The sequence below is a fragment of the Meles meles genome, chromosome 16 (assembly GCF_922984935.1).
Source record: "Meles meles chromosome 16, mMelMel3.1 paternal haplotype, whole genome shotgun sequence".
NCBI lineage: Eukaryota > Metazoa > Chordata > Mammalia > Carnivora > Mustelidae > Meles > Meles meles.
This window is the reverse complement of record NC_060081.1, coordinates 1,013,128-1,027,452: the sequence shown is the minus strand read 5'-3', so window position 1 is coordinate 1,027,452 and position 14,325 is coordinate 1,013,128. Positions and strand designations below refer to the sequence as shown.

The following is a 14,325-nucleotide window of genomic DNA, read 5'->3' as shown; positions in this document are numbered from 1 at the left end:
GGGCATTTGGTCCAGAGCCACCAGACTGAGACAGCCTTGTTCCTGGGCTGGAAGGGTAAGTGGAACTGGAATTTCCATGCATCCAGGCGCTGCCTACTGCTGCGATGTCTTTCCCTAAGGGGCTTCCTGGTGCCATCCTCACGGACTCCCCCTGTCCTGAAGAAGTAAAGCTTGCTGTTCGGAGCAGCTCACAAGTCCCAGCATTGGAAAAACTCCATGGCCTCATGATGCCACCCGTCCATTTGTCAGCCATCATAGACACAAACTCCAGTGTGAGCGACAATCTGACATGTGCCCTGACTCAGGTGTTGGAGATCTCGAGTCAGATGCTGCACAAAGGAAATGCCATATGCTTGGCACTGAACTGAACCGGCACTTGTGCATTCAGAATTCCATCCTCACCCTCCTGGGCTGCAAGTTCTCCAGATTTTTCATTCGGAAGCCCAACGCAGGCTTCTGCCTGCCCTCTAGAAAGAAGAAGGGCCCTATGGGTCTGCCCAGAATCCCTCCGTGAGGATCATGAGATCCATGAGACCAAACCCAACCAGGAGGGCCGCCTTGGCCACAAACAGGCATTGTGACCCAGAGCCTGAGCTCACTTTCAAACCAGCCCCCTTGCTAGCTGGACCAGGAGCCCGCATATCGGACGTGACATTCCTCTTGGCCCAAATCCTCACCCTCAGTCTGGTTCTCCAGGTGCGCAGACCCAGAAGCCAACTCTGGAATCCCTGCTATGACCAGACCCCTGAGAGGGAAAACAGCACTCTTCCCTTTCCCCTGAAAGACACCAAACCCTTGGGAGCCGGGCAGAATCTTCACAGGGGCAGAATCTCCCATGGCCCCATAAGGCTACTGCTCCATTCTGTGGCCAACAGACACACACAACCCAGACAGAAAAGCCTGCGCTCCCGCCTCCCGAATAATTTCAGATCCCATAGAACTGCCCTCTTGGTCCGCAGTTTGGACATGCCATCACCTCAACCCTAACCCTATCACGAGTTTGTGTTTGCAGAATTTTGTTCCCGAAGCCCTGGCTGACAGGCCCTCCAGGATGGAAACTCTGGAGCACAGCACAGGACTCTGCCTGCCCATCCAAAGGAAATTATGCCTGTCACAGTTGCACAGGAAGCCCTCGAGATTGGGAAGTCTGGAGCCCAATGCAGCATTCTCCCTGCCCTCCAGATAGAAGGAGGGCCCTGTGGGTCTGCCCAGGATCACCAAGTGAGCATCATCCTGCACGGTCCTAGACGGAATCCCAATATCCAGGCCGCACTGTGCACTAATGCTCTGTCTGACAGAGCCTGAGTCCTGACCTCCCATCAGCCCCCCAGATAGTGGGCACCATGCGCTGCAGATGGGATGGGAACAGGCCCGAGGCTGTCATCTCTACCCAGACTGGGTGTTCAGGCATCTGTGCCCAGACCATAGCTCAAATCCCGGCCAATGGGGGATCGTCAAGCACAAAAGAGCACTTCTCCTTCCCCATGGCAGTAAAAGCTTGCTGTGCGGATGGGGGTCAAACACTCAGAGTGGGAGCCAGCTCCATAGCCAGGAGACCACGACCACTCATAAGGGTAGCCCTGGCCACAAACAGGCATTGTGACCATCAGCCTGAGCAAGCTTTCAAAAAATCCCCCTCATAGCTGGACCAGGAGCCCACATTTTGGGCCTGCCATGCTCCTAGGCACAAATCCTCACCCTCAGTTGGGTTCTCCAGGCGCGTGGACCCAGAAGCCGACTCTGGAATCGTACTATGGCGGGCCCCTGAGATGGAAAACAGCTCTCTTCCCTTCATCCAGAAATTCACCAAAACCTTGGGAGCCGTGCAAAATCCCCACAGAGGCAGAATCTCCCATGGACAAATAAGACCCCTCCATTCTGTTACCAACCGAGACACACAACCCATACTGAAAAGCCTGCGCTCCCGTCTTCCCATTGCCCTAATTTCAGATCCTGATTCACTGCCCTCATGGTCTGCAGCTCGGGCCTGCCATTACCTTCCCCCTCACCCTAACCCGAGTTTGTGTCCAGACTTTTGTCCCCAAAGCCCTGGCTGGCAGGCCCTCCAATGGGGCATATAGAGCCACAGCACAGCACTCTGCCTGTCATCTCAGAGGATATTCTGGCCGTCATAGTTGCACAAACCTTCTAGACTGGGAGACACCAGCAGGGCTCCTGAGCCCATCCCAAATTCGTTGGCCGCTCTGGACAGAAATGCGCAGTCTGACACATGCCAGACACCTACCTCCAGGCACTCACCCACGTCAATGGCCCTGAGTCAGAAAATGGAACGTGACATGAACCTAGGACCTCAGTGGAACCCTAGGTTAGCCTTGCAGGCATCTGCCTCCAGAGGCCGGTTCTGGAATTCCTACATATGATCCAAAGTTTGGACCCTGAGCCACAAAACAGAACACCTCCTCTCCCCAGAAGGCAACCTGGCTCTTGGGATCTGCGTCCTACTCTCAGGGGAAGAGAATCCTGCATGGCGCTTGAGACCCCGCCACATTCTACGGTCTCCCTGGACACAAGCAATCATTGTGACCCATCAGGATGAGTTTCCCTGTAAACTCAGCCCGTGGGCCCTTGCCCCCGAGTGACCAGATCGAATCGACCTTGTTCCTGGGCTGAAATTATAAGCTGAGCTGGGCTTTCCAAACATATATGTGGTGATCTCTGCTACCTTGTCTTTCCATATGGGGGAAATATGGAGCCATCAAAACGGACTCCCTCTGTCCCGCAGAAGGAAAGCCTGCTGTTCAGAGCAGCTCACAAGCCCCAAGCTGGGAAAACCTTCATGGCCTCATGAGGCCACCGCTCTATTCTCTGGCCATCATAGACACAAACTCCAGCATGAGCGACCATCTGACACTCGCCCTGACTCAGGTGTTGGAGATCTCAATTCAGATGCTGCACATTGGAATGGCCATGTGCTCGGCACTGACATGAACCGGCGCTTCTGTGATCTGATATCAGTTCTCACCCTCCTGGTCTGCAAGCCCTCCAGATTGGGAACGCTGGAGCCACAACACAGCCTTCTGCCTGCCCTCCAGAAAGAAGAAGAGCCCTAGGGTATTAGGGTCCATGATCAAAGGAACGAGACTGACACAAAGTGCATACCAAGCAAAGTTTTATTTTGCCCCACGCATCAAAAATCAAACCAACCAGTCAGGGCCTTCTCTTACAAAGAGGTGATGATGACCAGGACAGCAACCCCTATTACTTCCCTTACCCAACGATTTCCCCTACCCGACAATTCCCGCTACTCCACGAGTCCCGCTACCCGACGATTCACCCAACCCGATGACTCCCGCTACCCCACGATTCCCACTACCTAACAATGGCTGCTACCCCAGGGCTCCCCAGGTTAGCCTGCATAAGCTTAACTCTCCTCAGTGCCTCCTCCATGGTCTGCTGAGTGGATTTCACACTATTCAGAAAGAATGCCTCATAGGAACTTACGAATCCATAGATATTGAAGTAACAGCCCATAGGCAAACTCTTCAGCAGCAAAATCAGTGTTTCTTGGCTGCCTGTATGTGTAGCTGAGAGTTATCCTGTTTACTTATGGGGGCCTGCATACTTCCTGAGTGGTCCATGAGGAAGATGAATTCTCCAGAGATGACAGGTGACTGAGATTCTAGGATATTTTGGCAGAAATATACTATCGTGGGGAGGAGTCAAGATGGCGGAGAAGTAGCAGCCTGAGACTACATCAGGTAGCAGGAGATCAGCTCGATAGCTTATCTAAACATTGCAAACACCTACAAATCCAACGGGAGAGCGAAGAGAAGAAGAACAGCAACTCTAGAAACAGAAAATCAACCATTTTCTGAAAGGTAGGACTGGCGGAGAAGTGAATCTAAAACGACAGGAAGATAGACCGCGGGGGGAGGGGCCGGCTCGCGGAAAGCGGCGGAGCAACGGAGCACAAAATCAGGACTTTTAAAAGTCTGTTCCAATGAGGGACATTGCTCCAGAGGCTAAACCAGGGTGAAGCCCACGCGGGGTCAGTGTGGCCCCAGGCCCCGCAGGGACACAGAAGGATCGGGGGTGTCAGAGTGTCGGAGAGCTCGCAGGTATTAGAACAGAGAAGCCGGCTGCAGAGACAGAGCCGAGGACTGAACTCTCAGCTCGGGGTTACCTTGAACTGGTCGCGGGCTGGGTGAGCTCGGAGCACGGCTAGAGGCTGGGGATACAGGAGTGATTGGGTGCTGTCCTCTGGGGGCGCACTGAGGAGTGGGGCCCCAGGCTCTCGGCTCCTCCGGGCCGGAGACTGGGAGGCCGCCATTTTCATTCCCATCCTCCAGAACTCTACGGAAAGCGTTCAGGGAACAGAAGCTCCCAAAAGCGAACCCGAGCTGATTACTTAGTCCAGCCGCCAGTAAGGGCGGTGCAATCCCGTCTCAGGCAAAGACACTTGAGAGTCACTACAACAGGCCCCTCCCCCAGAAGAACAACAAAATATCCAGCCAGGACGAAATTCATCTATCAAGGAAAGTAGGTTCAATTCCTAAGACAGAAGCGCAATTCCAGAGGAGGAGAAAGCAAAGTACAGAACTCATGACTTTCTCCCCATGATTCTTTCGTATTGCAGCTAGTTCAATTTTTTTTTTCTTTTTTCAATTTTTTTTCTTTTTTCTTTTTTCTTCTTCTGCTAAATTTTTTAAAACTTTTACCCTTTTCTTTTTAACGTTTTTTGACTAGTTCATCTAAATATATACTTTTTTTCTTTCTTTTTTATATTTTTTTATTTGTTTTATTTTTAAAATTTTTTCTTTTTTTTCCTTTTTTTTTTCTTTTTTTTTTCAGAACCTGTTTTTATCCCCTTTCTCCCCCCCACAATTTGGGGTCTCTTCTGGTTTGGTTACAGCGCATTTTTCCGGGGTCTTTGCCACCCTATTAGTAGTTTATTTGCTCCTTCATATCCTCTTATCTGGACAAAATGACAAGGCGGAAAAAATCACCACAAACAAAAGAACAAGAGACAGTACCGAAGGCTAGGGACCTAATCAACTCAGACATGGGTAATATGTCAGATCAAGAGTTCAGAATGACGATTCTGAACATCCTAGCCGGGCTCGAAAAAGGCATGGAAGATATTAGAGAAACACTCTCTGGAGATATTAAAGCCCTTTCTGGGGAAATTAAAGAACTAAAATCTAACCAAGTTGAAATCAAAAAAGCTATTAATGAGGTGCAATCAAAAATGGAGGCTCTCACTGCTAGGATCAATGAGGCAGAAGAAAGAATTAGTGATATAGAAGACCAAATGACAGAGAATAAGGAAGCCGAGCAAAAGAGGGACAAACAGCTGCTGGACAATGAGGGGAGAATTCGAGAGATAAGTGACACCATAAGACGAAACAACATTAGAATAATTGGGATTCCAGAAGAAGAAGAAACAGAGAGGGGAGCAGAAGGTCTATTGGAGAGAATCATTGGAGAGAATTTCCCTAATATGGCAAAGGGAACAAGCATCAAAATCCAGGAGATGCAGAGAACCCCCCTCAAAGTCAACAAGAATAGGTCCACACCCCGTCACCTAATAGTAAAATTGACAAGTCTTAGTGACAAAGAGAAAATCCTGAAAGCAGCCCGAGAAAAGAAGTCTGTAACATACAATGGTAAAAATATTAGATTGGCGGCAGACTTATCCACAGAGACCTGGCAGGCCAGAAAGAGCTGGCATGATATATTCAGAGCACTCAACGAGAAAAACATGCAGCCAAGAATACTCTATCCAGCTAGGCTATCATTGAAAATAGAAGGAGAGATAAGAAGCTTCCATGACAAACAAAAACTGAAAGAATTTGCGAACACCAAACCAGCTCTCCAGGAAATATTGAAAGGGGTCCTCTAAGCAAAGAGAGAGCCTAAAAGTAGTAGATCAGAAAGGTACCAAGACAATATACAGTAACAGTCACCTTACAGGCTAATAATGGCACTAAACTCATATGTATCAATAGTTACCCTGAATGTTAATGGGCTAAATGCCCCAATCAAAAGACACAGGGTATCAGAATGGATAAAAAAACAAAACCCATCAGTATGTTGCCTACAAGAAACTCATTTTAGACGCGAAGACACCTCCAGATTTAAAGTGAGGGGGTGGAAAACAATTTACCATGCTAATGGGCATCAGAAGAAAGCTGGGGTGGCAATCCTTATATCAGATCAATTAGATTTCAAGCCAAAGACTAGAATAAGAGATGAGGAAGGACACTATATCCTACTCAAACGGTCTGTCCAACAAGAAGATCTAACAATTTTAAATATCTATGCCCCTAACGTGGGAGCAGCCAACTATATCAACCAATTAATAACAAAATCAAAGAAACACATCAATAATAATACAATAATAGTAGGGGACTTGAACACTCCCCTCACTGAAATGGACAGATCATCCAAGCCAAAGATCAACAAGGAAATAAAGGCCTTAAATGACCCACTGAACCAGATGGACATCACAGATATATTCAGAACATTTCATCCCAAAGCAACAGAATACACATTCTTCTCTAGTGCACATGGAACCTTCTCCAGAATAGATCACATCCTGGGTCACAAATCAGGTCTCAACCGGTATCAAAAGATTAGGATTATTCCCTGCATATTTTCAGACCACAATGCTCTGAAGCTAGAACTCAATCACAAGAGGAAAGCTGGAAAGAACCCAAATACATGGAGACTAAACAGCATCCTTCTAAAGAATGAATGGGTTAACCAGGAAATTAAAGAAGAATTGAAAAAATTCATGGAAACAAATGATAATGAAAACACAACAGTTCAAAATCATAAAGATCAGAGCAGAAATCAACGAAATAGAAACCAAAAAAAAACAATAGAAAAAATCAATGAAACTAGGAGCTGGTTCTTTGAAAGAATCAATAAGATTGATAAACCCCTGGCCAGACTCATCAAAAAGAAAAGAGAAAGGACCCAAATCAATAAAATCATGAATGAAAGAGGAGAGATCACAACTAACACGAACCATATGATAACAAGAACCATATGATACTCTCAATAGATGCTGAAAAAACATTTGACAAAGTACAGCATCCCTTCCTGATCAAAACTCTTCAAAGTGTGGGGATAGAGGGCACATACCTCAATATTATCAAAGCCATCTATGAAAAACCCACCGCAAATATCATTCTCAATGGAGAAAAACTGAAAGCTTTTCCGTTAAGGTCAGGAACACGGCAGGGATGTCCATTATCACCACTGCTATTCAACATAGTACTAGAAGTCCTAGCCTCAGCAATCAGACGACAAAAAGAAATTAAAGGCATCCAAATTGGTAAAGAAGAAGTCAAACTATCACTCTTCGCAGATGATATGATACTATATGTGGAAAACCCAAAAGACTCCACTCCAAAACTGCTAGAACTTGTACAGGAATTCAGTAAAGTGTCAGGATATAAAATCAATGCACAGAAATCAGTTGCATTTCTGTACACCAACAACAAGACTGAAGAAAGAGAAATTAAGGAGTCAATCCCATTTACAATTGTACCCAAAACTATAAGATACCTAGGAATAAACCTAACCAAAGAGACTAAGAATCTATACACAGAAAATTATAAAGTACTCATGAAAGAAATTGAGGAAGACACAAAAAAATGGAAAAATGTTCCATGCTCCTGGATTGGAAGAAAAAATATTGTGAAAATGTCTATGCTACCTAAAGCAATCTACACATTTAATGCAATCCCTATCAAAATACCATCCATTTTTTTCAAAGAAATGGAACAAATAATCCTAAAATTTATATGGAACCAGAAAAGACCTCGAATAGCCAAAGGAATATTGAAGAACAAAGCCAAAGTTGGTGGCATCACAATTCCGGACTTCAAACTCTATTACAAAGCTGTCATCATCAAGACAGCATGGTACTGGCACAAAAACAGACACGTAGATCAGTGGAACAGAATAGAGAGCCCAGAAATCGACCCTCAACTCTATGGTCAACTAATCTTCGACAAAGCAGGAAAGAATGTCCAATGGAAAAAAGACAGCCTCTTCAATAAATGGTGCTGGGAAAATTGGACAGCCACATGCAGAAAAATGAAATTGGACCACTTCCTTACACCACACACGAAAATAGACTCCAAATGGATGAAGGACCTCAATGTGAGAAAGGAACCCATCAAAATCCGTGAGGAGAATGCAGGCAGCAACCTCTTCGACCTCAGCCGTAGCAACATCTTCCTAGGAACAACGGCAAAGGCAAGGGAAGCAAGGGCAAAAATGAACTATTGGGATTTCATCAAGATCAAAAGCTTTTGCACAGCAAAGGAAACAGTTAACAAAACCAAAAGACAACTGACAGAATGGGAGAAGATATTGGCAAACGACATATCAGATAGAGGGCTAGTATCCAAACTCTATAAGGAACTTAGCAAACTCAACACCCAAAGAACAAACAATCCAATCAAGAAATGGGCAGAGGACATGAACAGACATTTCTGCAAAGAACACATCCAGATGGCCAACAGACACATGAAAAAGTGCTCCACGTCACTCGGCATCAGGGAAATACAAATCAAAACCACAATGAGATATCACCTCACACCAGTCAGAATGGCTAAAATTAACAAGTCAGGAAATGACAGATGCTGGCGAGGATGTGGAGAAAGGGGAACCCTCCTCCACTGTTGGTGGGAATGCAAGCTGGTGCAACCACTCTGGAAAACAGCATGGAGGTTCCTCAAAATGTTGAAAATGGAACTACCCTATTACCCAGCAATTGCACTACTGGGTATTTACCCTAAAGATACAGACGTAGTGATCCGAAGGGGCACGTGTACCCGAATGTTTATAGCAGCAATGTCTACAATAGCCAGACTATGGAAAGAACCTAGATGTCCATCAACAGATGAATGGATAAAGAAGAGGTGGTATATATACACAATGGAATACTATGCAGCCATCAAAAATATGAAATCTTGCCATTTGCGATGACGTGGATGGAACTAGAGCGTATCATGCTTAGTGAAATAAGTCAATCGGAGAAAGACAACTGTCATATGATCTCCCTGATATGAGGACATGGAGAAGCAACATGGGGGGTTAGTGCGATAGGAGAATAATAAATGAAACAAGATGGGATTGGGAGGGAGACAAACCATAAATGACTCTTAATCTCACAAAACAAACTGGGGGTTGCTGGGGGGAGGTGGGATTGGGAGAAGGGGAGCGGGCTATGGACATTGGGGAGGGGAGGTGAACCATAAGAGACTATGTACTCTGAAAAACAACCTGAGGGTTTTGAAGGGTCAGGGGAGGGAGGTTGGGGCAACCTGAGGGTTTTGAAGGGTCAGGGGTGGGAGGTTGTGGGAACAGGTGGTGGGTAATGGGGAGGGAACGTTTTGCATGGAGCACTGGGTGTTGTGCAAAAAGAATGAATACTGTTACACTGAAAAAATAAAATGAAAAAAAAAAAAGAATCAGTACAACCCACAGCTGGTTTTATAGAAAGAAAGCATGGTTATTTGCTCTCTGGGAGATACACTAAAGCGACTGGATATAAACCTGGTCTCTAAATTTTCTTCTACCTTCAGAGATCTGACCACAGTGTAATTTCTACAGACAGTTAACCAACTGAGCTACCCAGGCACACTTAGCTTGCTTTTAAAACTTCTTCTGTTTCTGAATTTTTCCAATTAGTACTCCTTAGTCCCATCCATTTCAGAAAGCATCATTTTGTTCACGTCACCTTTCCTGTGAAACTAGAGATATTGTGATCTTTGATACTTGATTTAAAAAAAAATCAAAAAAAAAAAAGAAAAGAGAAAGGACCCAAATCAATAAAATCATGAATGAAAGAGGAGAGATCACAACTAACACCAAAGAAATACAGACAATTATAAGAACATACTATGAGCAACTCTACGCCAACAAATTGGACAATCTGGAAGAAATGGATGCATTCCTAGAGACATATAAACTACCACAACTGAACCAGGAAGAAATAGAAAACCTGAACAGGCCCATAACCAGTAAGGAGATTGAAACAGTCATCCAAAATCTCCAAACAAACAAAAGCCCAGGGCCAGACGGCTTCCCAGGGGAGTTCTACCAAACATTTAAAGAAGAACTAATTCCTATTCTCCTGAAACTGTTCCAAAAAATAGAAATGGAAGGAAAACTTCCAAACTCATTTTATGAGGCCAGCATCACCTTGATCCCAAAACCAGACAAGGATCCCACCAAAAAAGAGAACTACAGACCAATATCCTTGATGAAGACAGACGGAAAAATTCTCGCCAAAATACTAGCCAATAGGATTCAACAGTACATTAAAAGGATTATTCACCACGATCAAGTGGGATTTATTCCAGGGCTTCAGGGTTGGTTCAACATCTGCAAATCAATCAATGTGATAGAACACATTAATCAAAGAAAGAACAAGAACCATATGATACTCTCAATAGATACTGAAAAAGCATTTGACAAAATACAGCATCCCTTCCTGATCAAAACTCTTCAAAGTGTGGGGATAGAGGGCACATACCTCAATATTATCAAAGCCATCTATGAAAAACCCACCGCAAATATCATTCTCAATGGAGAAAAACTGAAAGCTTTTCCGTTAAGGTCAGGAACACGGCAGGGATGTCCATTATCACCACTGCTATTCAACATAGTACTAGAAGTCCTAGCCTCAGCAATCAGACAACAAAAAGAAATTAAAGGCTCCCAAATCAGTAAAGAAGAAGTCAAACTATCACTCTTCGCAGATGATATGATACTATATGTGGAAAACCCAAAGACTCCACTCCAAAACTGCTAGAAATTGTACAGGAATTCAGTAAAGTGTCAGGATATAAAATCAATGCACAGAAATCAGTTGCATTTCTGTACACCAACAACAAGACTGAAGAAAGAGAAATTAAGGAGTCAATCCCATTTACAATTGTACCCAAAACTATAAGATACCTAGGAATAAACCTAACCAAAGAGACTAAGAATCTATACACAGAAAATTATAAAGTACTCATGAAAGAAATTGAGGAAGACACAAAAAAATGGAAAAATGTTCCATGCTCCTGGATTGGAAGAAAAAATATTGTGAAAATGTCTATGCTACCTAAAGCAATCTACACATTTAATGCAATCCCTATCAAAATACCATCCATTTTTTTCAAAGAAATGGAACAAATAATCCTAAAATTTATATGGAACCAGAAAAGACCTCGAATAGCCAAAGGAATATTGAAGAACAAAGCCAAAGTTGGTGGCATCACAATTCCGGACTTCAAGCTCTATTACAAAGCTGTCATCATCAAGACAGCATGGTACTGGCACAAAAACAGACACGTAGATCAGTGGAACAGAATAGAGAGCCCAGAAATCGACCCTCAACTCTATGGCCAACTCATCTTCGACAAAGCGGGAAAGAATGTCCAATGGAAAAAAGACAGCCTCTTCAATAAATGGTGCTGGGAAAATTGGACAGCCACATGCAGAAAAATGAAATTGGACCACTTCCTTACACCACACACGAAAATAGACTCCAAATGGATGAAGGACCTCAATGTGAGAAAGGAATCCATCAAAATCCTTGAGGAGAATGCAGGCAGCAACCTCTTCGATCTCAGCCACAGCAACATCTTCCTAGGAACAACGGCAAAGGCAAGGGAAGCAAGGGCAAAAATGAACTATTGGGATTTCATCAAGATCAAAAGCTTTTGCACAGCAAAGGAAACAGTTCACAAAACCAAAAGACAACTGACAGAATGGGAGAAGATATTTGCAAACGACATATCAGATAAAGGGCTAGTATCCAAACTCTATAATGAACTTAGCAAACTCAACACCCAAAGAACAAACAATCCAATCAAGAAATGGGCAGAGGACATGAACAGACATTTCTGCAAAGAAGACATCCAGATGGCCAACAGACACATGAAAAAGTGCTCCACGTCACTCGGCATCAGGGAAATACAAATCAAAACCACAATGAGATATCACCTCACACCAGTCAGAATGGCTAAAATTAACAAGTCAGGAAATGACAGATGCTGGAGAGGATGTGGAGAAAGGGGAACCCTCCTCCACTGTTGGTGGGAATGCAAGCTGGTGCAACCACTCTGGAAAACAGCATGGAGGTTCCTCAAAATGTTGAAAATAGAACTACCCTATGACCCAGCAATTGCACTACTGGGTATTTACCCTAAAGATACAAACATAGTGATCCGAAGGGCACGTGTACCCGAATGTTTATAGCAGCAATGTCTACAATAGCCAGACTATGGAAAGAACCTAGATGTCCATCAACAGAGGAATGGATAAAGAAGGTGTGGTATATATACACAATGGAATACTATGCAGCCATCAAAAGAAATGAAATCATGCCATTTGCGACGACATGGATGGAACTAGAGCGTATCATGCTTAGTGAAATAAGTCAATCGGAGAAAGACAACTATCATATGATCTCCCTGATATGAGGACATGGAGAAGCAACATGGGGGGGTAGGGGGATAGGAGAAGAATAAATGAAACAAGATGGGATTGGGAGGGAGACAAACCATAAATGACTCTTAATCTCACAAAACAAACTGGGGGTTGCTGGGGGGAGCTGGGATTGGGAGAGGGGGAGGGGGCTATGGACATTGGGGAGGGTAAGTGCTATCGTGAGTGCTGTGAAGTGTGTAAACCTGGCGATTCACAGACCTGTACCCCTGGGGATAAAAATACATTATATGTTTATTAAAAAAAAAATTTGGAAGGGGAGGCGAACCATAAAAGACTATGGACTCTGAAAAACAACCTGAGGCTTTTGAAGGGTCAGGGGTGGGAGGTTGGGGGAACAGGTGGTGGGTAACGGGGAGGGCACGTTTTGCATGGAGCACTGGGTGTTGTGCAAAAAGAATGAATACTGTTACGCTGAAAAAATAAATAAAATGGAAAAAAAAAGAAAAAGAAATACACTATCGCAGACGGATCTTTCATGAAACCATCTGAGTTGTCTCCAAGTTGCCCCATCTCCACAGATACAGTGGGGGTATGCACCTCACTGTAGTAAATCAGGAGTTCCACATCTTGATCAAATTTGTGTCCTCCAGCCAAGGAAACCTGGGCAGAAGTCTTATCTTCTCCAAGGTACTTGGTAGGACTGAAGGGGCAGTTGGACTGGATCCTCTCAATGCCATGCTGGGAACTGACGGTGGCAACCATTCTGAGTGTATAGAGCAGGTCCTCCAAAGATACGACAGGAGTCTTCATATCAAGATAACTGTCCTCAAATAATCCAGAGCCACAGTATCGAGGATTCATGACAGCTGGGAGCATGTAGCGCAGGACTCTATCTGCTTCCAAGGGGAGCTCCTGCACCTTGCTTCAGGGTGCTGCTACATTCGACCCTGGTTCCAGGTTCCCCACACTGTAACAGAAGACGTCCTTGGAGTACTTGTCCTCCTCCAGTAGGAAAGCTTGGCGGCGGTTGCTGATGGCACTCTCATAGATGCTTGGGTCTTTGTTTTCTCCTTTAATTCTGCTTTAATTTTCTCCCCATCCAACTTGGCCTCAAAGCTGTAGATAGGTGAGTCATCATCCATGGGGAACACAAAGAAGGTCTCCAAAGGAACTTCCTCCTCATTCTTGTAGTTTAAGGTAGCAGACACACGAGCACAAACTCGCGAATTGACAAGGTCACAGAGATGCTCTTCAGGGGTACTGGTTCCTCTCTGAGGGTTAGTAGGCAACCCTGGAGCACAATGGTGATGCAGGACTACAAGGGTGGCTTCCAGGTGAAGAGAGAGCGGAGAGCAGTCTCCTACTGCTGGAACGAGACCAATGATGGCACTCCTGGTGGCACCGCTCCCCCATGAGGCCGCTTCCTGATGATGATGCTCCGGCAGCGCTGCTCGCCAGTGAGGCCGCTCCCTGGCTGGCGAGGCGTCTCCGCAGTTGGTGAGGCTGCTCCCCGGCTGGTGAGGCCGCTGCCCAGCAATGCTCATGACGCTCTGGCAGTGCTACTCCCCGGTTGGTGAGGTCACTGCTGGGCTGGCGAGGCCGCTCCCTGGCTGGTAAGGCCACTGCCAGGCTGGCGAGGCTTCTGCCGGTCTGGCGAGACCACCACTGCCTGGTGAACCGATGAATGCTGGTCCTGAAAAACTGACAAACGCTGCTCCCAACAAACCAAGAAACGCTGCTCCTGACGAACCAGCTAATGCAAAAATAAATAAATAAATAAATAAATAAATAAATAAATAAATAAGAAAAACAGCCCCACACTACCTCACAGACTGACCTTCATAGGGATGGCGGAGCCCGGCCCACTCACAGGTGGCCAATAGAACTGCAGCACACAGG

General features: G+C 45.2%; 1 pseudogene; it reads right to left on the bottom strand.

Moving 5' to 3' along the window:
- LOC123927103 overlaps window positions 1-13,970 on the bottom strand; it is a 65,223-nt pseudogene extending 51,253 nt beyond the window's left edge.
- Window positions 13,971-14,325: the final 355 nt, after the last annotated feature.